The following is a 13,997-nucleotide window of genomic DNA, read 5'->3' as shown; positions in this document are numbered from 1 at the left end:
CGGGAATGAGCTGCTTGGAGTAGAAGCTCAACGGCTGCAAGATTTGATTCACTCTTTGGTGAAGAGTAGTACCTACGGCAATGAATGAGCCATCGACGAACATAGGTAGGGTTGCATCTTATTGAGGGTATGCCGAAAGTATAGCATCCACCAACCGTTGCTTGGTGGTCTTAAATATCTGGACAGCCTCTGGGAATCACATTATCAGACGAGAGTCTTTGGTTTGGTTGCCGGCCCAGACAAGAAGTCATTAAGGATCGATTGATAGTGGCCGATTTTAGGCAAAGTACTATCTGAACCCTTTCATTTGATACCTGAGTCCGAATAGTTGAGTGGTTAGAGCATAAGGCTATGACACGAAAGGTCGCGGTTCAAATCTCACTGGTGGCAATGGGATTTTTATCGTGATTTGACGTCGGATACCATTCGACTCAGCTATGAATGAGTGCCTGAGTCATCATCATCATCAACGGCGCAATAACCGGTATCCGGTCTAGGCCTGCCTTAATAAGGAACTCCAGACACCCCGGTTTTGGGGCGATGTCCACCACTTCGATATCCCTGAAAGCTGTCTGGCGCCCTGACCTACGCCATTGCTCCATCTCAGGCAGGGTCTGCCCACCGCAACCTGTTGAACCGGATTTTATCCACAACCAGGCGGTTGTGGTATTGCTCATAGATTTCGTCGTTTTTTTTGCTAAGAACCCAAGTCTCCGTGGAACGCATAAGGACTGGCACAATCATAGTCTCGTACAGTAAGAAATTTGACCCTATGGTGAGACGTTTCGAGCGGAACAGTTTTTGTAAACTGAAATAGGCTCTGTTGGCAACAATCGTGGGCAGATTTCATCGTCATAGCTGCTATCGATTATGATTTTCGACCCTAGATAGGAGAAATTATCAACGGTCTCAAAGTTGTAGTCTGCTATCTTTATTGTTTTCGTTTGACCAGTGCGATTCAATGTTGTTCGTTGTTTTGGTTTTGGAGCTGACGTTGCCACCATATACTTCGTCTCGCGCCGCCTGCTCGATCTGGATGAAGGTAGACTGTACATCTCGGGATGTTTTTCCCATGATGTCCACATAGTCAGCGTAGGCCAGTAGTTGGGTGGACTTGGAGAGGATGGGGCCTCTCGAATTTACATCGGCATCGCGACTCACCTTCTCCAAGGCCAGATGGAAGAGGACGCATGATAAGGAATCCCCATGTCTCCAGAGTGATCCTGCTGGTTTTATCTGACCTCGTACATTGGACAGGGTCAGCCTAGTCAGCCTTATTAATTTCGTTGGGATACCAAATTCTCTCATCCCCGTGTATAGTTTTACCCTGATTATGCTGTCATAGGCGGATTTAAAGTCGATGAAAATATGGCGCAACTGATGGCCATATTCCAACAGTTTTGCCATCGCTTGTCGCAGAGCGAAAATCTGATTTGTTGCTGATTTGCCTGGAGTGAAGCCTCTTTGGTATGGGCCAATGATGTTCTGTGCATATGGGGTGATCCGGCCTAGCAAGATACCAGAGAATATCTTATAAATAGTACTCAGCAACGTGATATCTCTGTAATTGCTGCACTGCGTGATATCCCCCTCTTTATGTATGAGACAGATGCCTTGTTGCTAGTCGTAAGGCATTGATTTGCTGTCCCATACTTTGAGCATCAGTTGATGAACCGCTTGGTGTAATTGGTCGCCTCCATTAGGAAGCCCAAGTATGTTTTTGGATCGCTTTCCGCGCAAACCAGGTACTTCCAACAACCCTTTCGTGCGAACTGAATAGTCCGCAGTCCGTTATCATTGGTATCCCCATGTAAGCTATGAGAGCCGACGTATCCCCTGAATATGGGCTCCGTCCCTAATTGACTGTTGAAATCTCCAAGTATAATTTAGATATCATACTCGAGGGTCCCCTCAACTGCCTCGTAGAAGGTATCCTTCTCCGATTCAGTAGTCTCCTCTGTAGGGGCGTGAACGTTTATGAGGCTTATATTTATAAACTTGCCTCGCAAACGCAGAGTGCATATCCTTTCGCTTATATTTTCAAAGCCGATAACAGCAAGACATGCGTTAATCCGTTGTCGTTGCCGGGTTCGTCGTTGTAAAATCCATCCTGTACGAGGCTCAATCCATGGCGTCGTAACATCGGTTTTCCGTGTAGGGTTGTCAGCCCTACTCAAAACGCAAACTGGAGGACCATTTGGTACATTTTGTCTCGTTTTTAAGCGTGGGAGACTCGCCTTCATCGTTCTCCGGCTGCAGTTTTTCATGAAGAAAGAACTCCCAGCGATCACCACGTGGAGGTGGAGATAGGGTTTGGTAGTAGAGCTGTTAGTATTGGTTCATAAGGCGTTTCCCAAGTTTTATGCTCCATCGTAAGTACCAATCCACGTTTGGCCCTGGGACCTACACTACCCTTTGACCGCCACCTACCTGAGTCATATAAGGGCAATGACCTCGGGCGAGCGCAATGCTGACCACATTGCCTTCTATAAGGTCCTGTAATCCTGTAGCGTTACGATCCTGAATGAAGTGCTCTAACACACTTGACTTCAAAATGACATCGGAATTTGATGGTATGCCTTGCCTAAGCCCAAGGTCGATAAAATACGGCAGTTTGCGATAGAGTGCCCAAAATTGTGAATGAGTCGTATCAGTCTGCAATCGTCTAACGTTTAACTATTTCGGTATTAACTTATGATTGGCGGGATACGGGAAGTACCGAGACTTCAGCGCTTATATCGACCAGGTAGTTCCACCGGCTTAAGGGGCCGTTCCACCGGCTTAAGGGGTCGCCTGAACTCCGGGCAAGTCTGATTCGTTTGGTGAGAAAATGGAGGGGCTTGTACATTTCTTAGTTTTTTCAGCAAACCTCCGATGGGTACCAACATGTCTCGGTACTTGCCGGAAGTCCCGCCGATGTAATATTCGATTGGCCAGGAGGCAGATGTAGACCTTGATCTGGTCTTACTCCACGAATGCAAAGTACCGACGGGCTCTGCCAACTTAGAGATGGTAGCTGTTAATGCTGCCGCCATCTGCTGCAGCTGACGGCTAATGTATCCAAAGACCCCAAATCAAATTTGAAAGAAAGAGAGTAGCGGAATGTGGAATTTCGATGATTAATAAACGGAACCAATAATTGTTCTAAAACTCGCGTTCATAAAAATTCATGTGGAATCCAGACGAAATCTACCCAAACCGTATAACCGCCACCCTCAACGTGTTGCTTTCTTTTCTTAAATCTCCACCAATAAGAATGGGAACCATCGAGACAATCCAAGTTGAAGATCTTCTCATCCGAGAAAATAAACTCTAGTTTTACTGGGAAATAATTCAAAAAAATCGGAATACCGGAAGTTCGACGCTTCGAGTATAAAGGTTTTGTGTTCATCTTATATGAGAAACTATCTATTCACATTTTTCCGCTCCTACACATTTAAAAATTTAAAACATTTCTTGATATGTCTCCAAACTCCAAGTCCAACTTTAGCTTTCTCTAACTTTGTTAATAATAGTGGAATTGCTTTCAGAATTATGGCTAATATTATCACTTACAAAAATGTTGTAACTTTAGAATGAACTTTAGGATTTTCGGGTAAACTTCTAAAATATAGTAATATGCTATCATCATGTTTGTTTGTGGACATATTATTAGGAGATGTGCATGTTTTGAAACCTACATTTTGTGTTGATGCATCACTGATTTTTAAGGTTTTGCGTAAAACAAAACCTTATTAAAATCGGTTTACTGTCCGTCTGTCCATCTGTCTGTCAGGCAATCCGTCACACGCATTTTTCTCGGAGACTGTTGTCGCGATTGACACCAAATTTGATGGAAAGGTAGGAACTGTGAACGCTCACGCATACAATCAGTTACATACTTTTACGCCAAATTTAAAGGGAGGTCCCTATACATGCAAAAGGCGGGTGTAAATTTTTTTTCACCAAACGTAGTCATGTGGGATATCAAATGGAAGGTCGCGACTAGTAAGCCGCTCTTAGTTTTGACATTTGTTGGAAAGGTGGGGAGTGCGGGGGGTTGAAAGTGATCATTTCTTTAGCGGACCCATTCTTAGAAACTACTTAATCGAAAAATCTGAAAAAAATCAAAAGGTTGCCACTATATGGTACCTAGGCTCCGAAAAACCTTCCATACCGATATCCTTTCAAAAAAAGTTAATAGTAGTATACTACTAAAACCCCCACTCTTAATCCTATTACCTATTATTATTTGCAATAATGTAGGCTATAACATAAAAAGCACGATTCTACCAAATCTGATGGAAATCGCACTATTACTAACAAAGTCATAATGAGTCAAAGTTGTCGTTTCATTGCAAATTCAAGACTATGAAAGTCAATATCACCCGAAAGTGGATACTCTCACATACTCTCACACATAAACAATATTCCGGTGCATGATGGTTTCGCCATTTGGTTTTATTAAAACTCTAATCTAGATGCAACCGCAAGGCTTTCTAATCCCCATTCAGCGTATCAATCCACCGTTGTTTCGGTCGGCCTTTTGGTCGCTTACCATCAGATGTTCAAACCAATCTTGGCAAGGAAATTCTCGTTAGGGCGAATTACATGACCATACCATCGAAGACGCCTCTCTGGCAATTTTTCCACAATTGGTACAACTCCATATTGATTGCGAATATCCTCATTTCGGATGTTTCGCGAAGTCTTCGTTTCCATTACCGCAAGACGTATTTTACCATAGAGAACCACAGGACGGACGACATTGCGGTAAATTTTATATTCCCCCTGATACTTCGATCACAAAGAACACTAGTTGTGGAACGCCACTTCATCCAGGTTAAATTAGTGCGTGAAAACAGGCAGGGTCTGCCTCGTCTTCTTTTTCATGATAGATATTGCCATTATAGACTTTTCAGGCTGAATCATCCTCATCCATACAGCTTAGGTGACCCGCCCACCGCAACCGGTTGAGCCAGATTTTATCCACAACCAGATGGTCATGGTATCGCTCATAGATTTTGTCGTTATGTAGACTTCGGAATCGTCCATCCTCATCTAGGGGACCGAAAATTTTTCGGAGGATTCTTTTCTCGAACGCGGCCAAGAGTTCGCAATTTTTCTTGCTAAGAACCCAAGTCTCCGAACAATACAGGACTACAATACAATGTACAGTAAGAGCTTTGACCCTATGGTGAGACATTTCGAGCGGAACAGTTTTTGAAATAAGCAGCCAACAACCCTACGCGGATTACATCGTCATAGCTGTTATCGGTTGTGATTTTCGATGCTAGATAGGAGAAACTATCAACGGTCTAAAAGTTGAAGACTCCTATCTTTATTCCTCCCGTTTGACCAGTGCGGTTCGATGTTGTTGGTTGGCTGGTTTTTGGTGCTGACGTTGCCACCATATATTTTGTCTTACCTTCATTGATGTGCAGCCCAAGATCTAGATGAATTTCTTTTTTTTAGGGATTGATGCCGGATCGGACCAAATTGAGAGCAACTTGCTCCCACTCTTGATAGTCCACGGACTTCTCTTTTTAGGTTTAACACCAAAGTCTCCAAAATTAAAAGAGGGACGAAGACGGCTACGGTTTCTTACCAGACCAGACGCAACTCTTCAGACGCTGATTTACCTCTGCCCTGGGAGCACCGTGACCGAAGTGGCTCGCAGATATTATGTTGGTCCGGCCCGGCATCAAATCGATGCGGACTTAGGACTCCCCTATCCCCCCAGCTCCGGCCAAACTTTTGGTCTGAACTGAAGGCGGATTTACTTTGAATATGACTCGCACCCTTGTCGTGTTTTGCGAATTATAAAAGGGAGCGCATAACATCTGCGAGCCGCTTTGATCACGTTGCTTCCAGGGCAGAGGTGAGGCAGTGAATGAAGAATTTCCTCTGTCCTGGTAAGAAGCCGTAACCGTCTTCGTTCCTATTTCAATTAAGAAGGAAGGCAGTTTGTACGTCTTGTGTCGTTTTTTCCATGATGGTTTTAAAGAAGATCGCACGCCTCAACATCGCAGATTACTTTTTCCAGGACACCGTTAAAGTGGGCGCATGATAGGACATCCCCCTGTCTTAGACCGTTCTTGATGTTGAATGGTCTTGAGAGTGATTCTGTTGCTTTTACTGACTTCGCACATTAGTCAGGGTCAGCCTAGTCAGCCTTATTAATTTTGTCGGGATACCGAATTCTCTCATGGCCGTATACGGTTTTACCCTGGCTCTGCTATCATAGGGGGCTTTAAAGTCGATGAAAATATGGTGCAACTGATGTCCATATTCCGAGGTTCTTGGAAGAATGGAAAAACTTAAAGAAAACTCTAAGTGAAATGCTATCACCGGAATATCTTGTTCGGAGAATGGTAGGAGCTTCGAAATGTGATCAACTGTATAATCGCAACCTTCCAAAGTATTTTTTTGTTTGTGCAGCTTTGGCTCCGGCTTGGGCTTAAAGTACCGACCCTTTTAAGTTCGATATAATTTGCCCCCTTGTTGTGTTTACGATTATATAAAAAGAAGCGATTTCCATATGTTACCCCTTTCGGGTGCGTTGCTCCCAGGTCAAACGTGAGGCAGCGTCTGATCAATTGCCTCTGCCCTGGGCGAAACCATTAACCGCCATTAACTGATAAAACCCGAAGAGATGGGGAAGGCGCGGCTGCGATCGCTGCGAATAGAAGAAAGGAAACCTAGCTAAAGTAAGCTAACGTCTGTGATGTAGTACCTAAGGTAAGTCAGATGGCTTTAGTGGGTGAAATCACAGGCAGTGGCCTGTGTCTTTTGAAGATTTCCACCTTATTTAAACTGAAACAAGTCGGAATATCAGGAGCTCACACTTTGTGTATAAAGGTTTTCTGTTCATCTTATGTAAGAAACTTCAACGCACATTTTTCTATCCGTATATAGCTACAAATCCAAAACATTCCATCATATTTTCCCAAACTACGTACATATTACAACCATAGATATTATCTTCATCCTAAACAAACACACTGCCTATTTGCGAATGGTGTACATATATATGCACGTATATAAATTGATCGTACCCATATTTCCGATTTACTTCTTATATCTATTTGAATTAGGCACTACCCGCAAACTTCATTAGCACGCATATACTATATACCTACATACACACATATGTCTGTTTGGAGTAATTGATATTCATATACAAATGACTAAAAAACTAAAGCAAAATAATTCTTTGCTACCCCATTCATATGAACTTATTTCGTTGTGGTATTAACACAAAAAATGGCAAAGTTCCAGCCCCTAAACCTTTGTTAATAATAGTTGGATTTGCTTTAAACTTGACCAAATTTTGCACTGTATTATCCCTTATCCCGGGGGGATCCATCCCTTCCGGGATGGACGTAAGGGAGTTGCCGGGTAAATTTCTAAAATGTTGGATGGATATTGGAACCCGATGTATTTTGAGGCCTAGATTTCGTAAAGGTGTTCCACTGTGATTTTTTTTCAGATTTTTCGGTTGGATAGGTTCTGAGAACGAGACCTTTTACACTTTTAGTGGGTCACATTTTGAGCCCCCACTCCGCTACGTTTCTCCCGATATCAAATATGGAACCAGTTTCAAAATATACTAATTGAGCCCTTTCATTTGATACCCCACATGGTCACATTCTTTGAAAAAAATGTTGCACCCTCTATTCACACCCTGTGCTGTATGTAAAGGGAACATCAGATGAGGCGTTCCCACCAATTTTCGTGACAATCGGTCTAGCCTTTTCCGAAAAAATCGGGTGCGACAGACAGACAGACATCGACTCGATCCTAATAAGGTTTTGTTTCACACAAAACCTTAAAAATGACGAACAGACAGACAGTAAGTAAACTGATTTTAATAAAACCCTGACAAGTTCTCAGTGTATCTATACACTAGAGGGAAATGCATTGCTATTAAGGCTCACTTTGCACAAATTCTGAAACCAAACCCTTTATACCACAGCAAACTACCTTTTGAAGCTAATTCTTCATTCTCAAGTCTATTTTGAAATACGTATACTTACATACAGGCATGCACGTACGTATTTACGTTCATATATGCTAAAAAGGCAAAGGAAATGAAAGTTTTAGGACAACCTACCTTGTGCGGAATATGAAAATCTGAATACAACAGAACTCCCAGCCGATTTTCCAGGTCCTGCATGCCTGGACGTTGGTACTGAAAATTATAATCTAGGTAAACATTGTAGGACACATACGTATATGGAGAAGGAAGGACTGAAATCTTAAAAAAAGTACGAGTGTAAGTGACAGGTCTATCGCCTGAGAAATCGTTTCATCCATTTTTTCTCCAGGAGGATGTTGAAATACAACGATGTGCACCCTTTTTGGTGTACAAAGCAGCCACATGGCAAGCAGGACGTCAAGCATGAAACGATAAATACCAAAAATATGCGCTCAAAGGCATTACATATATTTTCCATATAACTCACAACATCATATATCAATGGACATGGGAATCCGCTTTATGAGTATGATACTTAAGTGTGATTTATGCAAACAATGAAATAAGTTCGGAACGCGTTCGAAAAGCTACCACCGTAAACCCTCTCGTTTGAAAAATTCTAGAAATCTGTTCGATACACATAATACCCGGAGCCATGATTTCAATCTAGGAAACTATTTAAATGGCAAATTGAATGTTCATTTCGTAGAAACTCAAATATATTTCATTCTAGAGATACATTTTCTCCTGATTCAATTTCTGTTCTTGACATAATAGTTAAATATAGAAAAATGCTTGTATGTACATTTCGACAAAACATTTAAGGTGGGTAGTAGCATTTCCTGAGAGCAATGTAAATATATGAATATATATAGCTTTCTATGCGATTATGGCTTTAGGTACATATGAAATCTGGCACCTCAATTGGTTTCAGTTCCTCTTTCTCGTTCCCGCTTCAGATACTTTAAGGTTTTATATGTATCTTACTGATGAGGTTCAATAAAGATAGTATTTGGGTAAACACTGCCAAGCACTCAAGAAAAAATAATGGGGTTATATATATGTAGGGGCTAGTGACTGATCGAAGGTATTTGCTCGTCATGATTCACAGTCTCACAGTCAATCAAACCGCCCTAAGAAGGGAGAGTCATCAGCTTTTCAGCATCAGGGCAAGCCCATTACGACCATATTGTGGCTTTTGTGCGGAAAACACCTCGTAATCAACCTTAGTACCTTAGTTGGCCCATAAGCTTTAGTCCTTTGACAGTTTGTCGTTTGTGAGAGTAAATCGTTCGACTTGACTTTTTCAGTCTTCCCGGCAGACTTGTGATGTTTGGCAAATTTTCAATATATCTTTTTGTATCTGGCTTTTAACTCGCCCTTCTTTATTTTAGAATATGTGGTTTCCAGCTGACCTTAGCACCGAGCATCATACCTACACATACCTTCATTCAACTGTGGCATATATCATATTATCCATTGACGATGACTTAGGCTGAATTCACTTTTTTGTTAGTGAAGCTAATGTGAGTCGATTTGATTTGATCAATAACTTCTTGTAGCTTCGTTGTTGCTTTCTCAGTATTTCTTCCGGTGCGTGGCATCTATTTTTAAACCTTACTAAAATCGATTCAATTTCTGTTTGTCCATCCGTCTTTGGATTGGACTCGCACTGTTACCAGGTTTTCAATGACACCTTGGCATTCCTTAATCGTTTTTTCCATTCGTGAAGTAAAAAAAATCGCTTGGAACTCCATGATTCATGCGCACGGTCCCTCTAAATGCGGAACACTTCGAGAAAAAGGAAGAATACATCCTCAGCACCACTAAGATGAACGGCTGCAAAAAAAACATTGGAGCATATAATGAGACGAAAGGAGAGGTAACTGAAGAGGAAGGAACTAACGCACCTAAATGTGAATTTATTACACTCTTAGGCGTATATGACGTCATCACCCTATGCAGTGAACTCATATGAACGACGGAGTTGGAATATTTTGAATTTTTAGTTGCCTGTTTGTCACACCAGTTTACTCGGAAACGGCTGAACCTATTATCATGAAATTTGCTAGAACTAGTCTATGAATTCCATTACATGCAGCAAGCGGCACCATTTTCAGTTGAACTTAACGAGGGAGGGAGCGAATACCAAAACTGCCAAGGGAAATCGAACTGCGTCCTAAAAGAACTATTGTGCCATATAACCAGTATATAGTACACCTATAAGCTATAGCATGTCGTTTAAACCTACAATCGTCAGAAACTTTATTATGTTCCTTACTTCCAAGTATTCCAACCTGACATCTGGTATTCAATATTCTTTCAGGTGCCTAAACCTACTTTACACAAGTGCCGGGCACTCTCCCAGAAAATGCATGGAGGTATCATCAGCCTCCTCACAGAATCTACAAACAGTGTCCATTGATATCATTAGCTGGTGATAGTTTAGCTTGCAGTGACCGGTGAGTATTCCCATTATGATTCCGAGGCTCTTCTTGGTGAGGTTTAAACAATCTTTCGACTGGGACAGGACTGTTCGACTCCTGGTAAGTTCACCCAGGAAAGCTCCCTCAGTGGTTCCCCTCCTTATTTCAATGAGATAGCCATGAACCCATGAACCCCCTTCCCAAGAATTGCTCTGACCCGTATAGCGACCTGCTTGATCCTTTCTTGGCCACCTAGTCCAATGTTGCCAGGAATCCAGAATATCCAGACCTTATTGAACGAGCCGAGCGTATTCAGTTTGTAAAGACATTCCCAGTTAGAAATTTACTTGGTAGGACCTAAATGCCTTAATAGGTTGTCAGTTAGAATACCAAGGTTCTGCCCCCTATAATTCCTTACAAGCTTGAAGGAGGCACATCTGTCTATGGTGTATATTTCCGCCAAAAATATGCTGCTTACCCATTCATTCAAAGTACGTTTTCCTTACCTCAGCCAGTCTACGGGTTGTTTTGCCCGGCTGAAGTGTTTTTGCACCCCCTTTTTCATCTTGGCTAGGTACCTGCTCCACCAGGGTTCAACCCTTGATGACTAACCGGGCAGCCAGCTTCATATGCGTCAATGACGGCTCTGTTGAGGCCTTGCACCACTGTGGATAGGCCATGTTGTCATTCAAGTGTCTTGTTTCGGAGTTACAATCTGTTCTCCTGGGATTCCTTATTCTTCTGCCTATTTTCGAGTTACTTTCAATATCGAACCGGATTATTCTATGATCCATCCAAATCTTGACCAAGCCGCTCATCAGAGTGTTTCTTACAGTTATGTCTAGTACTTCTTGCCTGGTGCTAATCATGCTAATCAATGTTGACGTGTTGCCTATGTTAGCTTGTTACTGAAACTGAATGCCAGAAGGTACTCACCTCTTCGAGGTGCTGCTTCCCTAGACCTAATAGTGAGCGTTGGCCTCGCAGCTGAGGAGAAGTGTCGCCTCCTGGGAATTTTCCTCATGCTCTATCTTCTTCCCGCGAAATCCAGTGAGACTTAGACATCCACTAGGTCTCCAGTTAAAAACTCGGAAAGATATCTATATCTCAAGTTTCTTTTGAGAATGATGCAAGTTCTGCATATTTCCAGCTTGTGGACAACAAATCTGCCGCCGGTAATCCCAAGGTTCTTAATCTAGCACTATTTTAAACTTATCTTTGAAAATTTCTCGTACAATTAGTGCAGATCCAGCTTGCATCTACCAGTATGGTGGAGGTTCACCTCGATTATTTTAGTGCTGGCCATCAACTGTGTTAATGCTTGAAGCTCATCTCCAATGTCGGAGTTCTATGCTTCTCCCCCGACATGGCAATTCCTTGCGTCTCGCCGTTCGACATGAATCCTAGCAGATGTAGATTAAGTAAGTCCACTTCTCTGCTTGTTGCTGCTATTCCAGCCTCTATGGCTTCCGTGATTCCTTTGGGGATCTCGCTAGGCGTTCCACCCGATGTATCCCCGGAAGTATCCTTCCTTGGTTTGGCATCCTACCAAATCTGTAATTGATGAGAACGACACCCTTTTAATTGGCTCCAGGCTCCAGGGTTGTCTACTCCGATCGTGAAGAATTTGAGTTTGGCTGCCACATTGCTTCTGAAGACTCTCTATATGCACATGTTGGGATCTATATTCTGAGTGATTAGAAGACGCAGAGCTTCTCCGTCTCGATAGTGTCACATTTTTTTCTCTTGTATATTATCTCCAGCACAGGTCGACAGCTCGGTTTCCCACCACTTTGGCGATTTTGAGACTATGGTCCTAAGCAAGTCCGCTGTATCGACCGTCGCGTAGTCTACCAGTACAAAATCTGGTCGGAAATGTATACCAGTAAATATGAACTCCTTATTCCATCCCTCACATATCTCCATGACGACGCGATCCTCAATAATTTCCCACCCCTCACGAGTCAGTATTTGCTTCGGAAATACTTTTGGCAGTATGGCCAATCGAATGCTCTTTGCCGCATTTGCATAGCTAATAGCGAGTCTCCTGCCTCCTGCCTTCATCCTTGATCGTGTCGAGATTTTCCTTTTCTTGGGCTTGGGTTTAGGTTTCTTGGGAGCATCGAGAACAAGATTATCAAGCATTTCCTCGAATTCAGACAGGCTCAGACTTGGTGGGGCTTAGCAGCTATATACATATACATCACTTTTTTGCCCACACAACCGCAAGCCCATACCGAATATGTGGCCCGTTTATTTCGCCTTGATACGATGGTAGTACAGTTAGGCGTCACTTGGGTCGCTTGTGACCCTGTTGCAACAGCGAGGTTCGATGTATCCTTAGTATTCTTTTCGTCCATCTCCGATCTATTATAGACGACTCTAATAGGCCTCACCATATTCTTTATGGCTTGGCGCACGTTGTACTTGTTCTTGATAAACTCAAGCAGCTCAACTATTTTTGCCCCAAGCTGGGTGAAGGGTAATTCCTCCCGATCGGAACTTTGCTCCCTATAAGCCCCGGCAGGGTTACTCCTTTTTTACGCTCCCTCACTTGGCGATTATAGACCTTGCCTGTACCTTATCTTTCCCCGTCTTTGGCATTGGTGGCGATCTCAAAGTTGACGAGCTTCTTTTGAATGGATCCCTTTCTTGTTCCTGAAGCACATCCTGCTGTCGCGCATCTTGAACATATGCGGTGGGTGTTATCAAGGTTTTTGTCGTCCAGCGATCTGCCTTCAGTTCATCTTTGTGTGGTTTGTTACTGGTGTTCTCGGTAGGGTCATACTTCGCTTGAACACTTCCTTCTCCAGATCCAAATGACTTGTAACGGCCAACGTGGCCAAGTTGTCCATCACTGAGGCACTGCGGTCGAGGGATGTCGACGAGCCCACTTGCTCACTCCCAAAAGCCGTCGGTACTGGGGTTCCGAGCCCTGCACCGTAAGTTTTCTCCTTCTCTCGTCTTTCATGCTGGTTTTATGTTCTGGGTATCCTTCCCATAGCCATTTTGGTCCACGCACCAGAGATGAGCAAACACTAGCCCATGCACAGTCAGAAAAGAAAAGTGCATGAACACATATTTACACATGAATAGTTATGCCCTATTCCGCGCCTGATGAGAGATCTGGCCACTCCTCACAGTGTCTCAGTCTGTCAATCTTTCAGTCTTTTTTTTATGGATGGAGGCGGAAATCTTACAAAGACACTGCCGCGCCAGGTTGCAGCAGCGTGTGGGATTCTGACCCACTAAAACCACCCCCACTTTCGCCTTCTTCCTTCCCCACGGAACCGCCGTAAAGCATTACTTCGCGGGGTGGCCTGCACTTTAAGCGACCAAGCCTTCCGTTCTTCGCGTCCTCCTTGCGCGCTCCGCTTTTCCAAGTTCTTCTTGTATTCTTTTGATTGCGGAATTCGCCGTACACCAGTTTCCCTCCGACTTCAACATTTCTCCGACGAGGTTCTGCGCGCTTAGGTTGGTTTTCAAGGAGTCTTCCAGACTCCTCCTCTCTAAGCAAAATCGTGGACAGTGGAACATAACATGTTCCGAGTCCTCAGGTGTGCAACCACATTCAAAACAGTGAAGTGAAACATCCAGCCTGAATTGGTGCA

The sequence above is a fragment of the Hermetia illucens genome, chromosome 2 (assembly GCF_905115235.1).
Source record: "Hermetia illucens chromosome 2, iHerIll2.2.curated.20191125, whole genome shotgun sequence".
Lineage (NCBI taxonomy): Eukaryota > Metazoa > Arthropoda > Insecta > Diptera > Stratiomyidae > Hermetia > Hermetia illucens.
The sequence above is the reverse complement of the archived record's forward strand: the minus strand, read 5'-3'. Positions refer to the sequence as shown.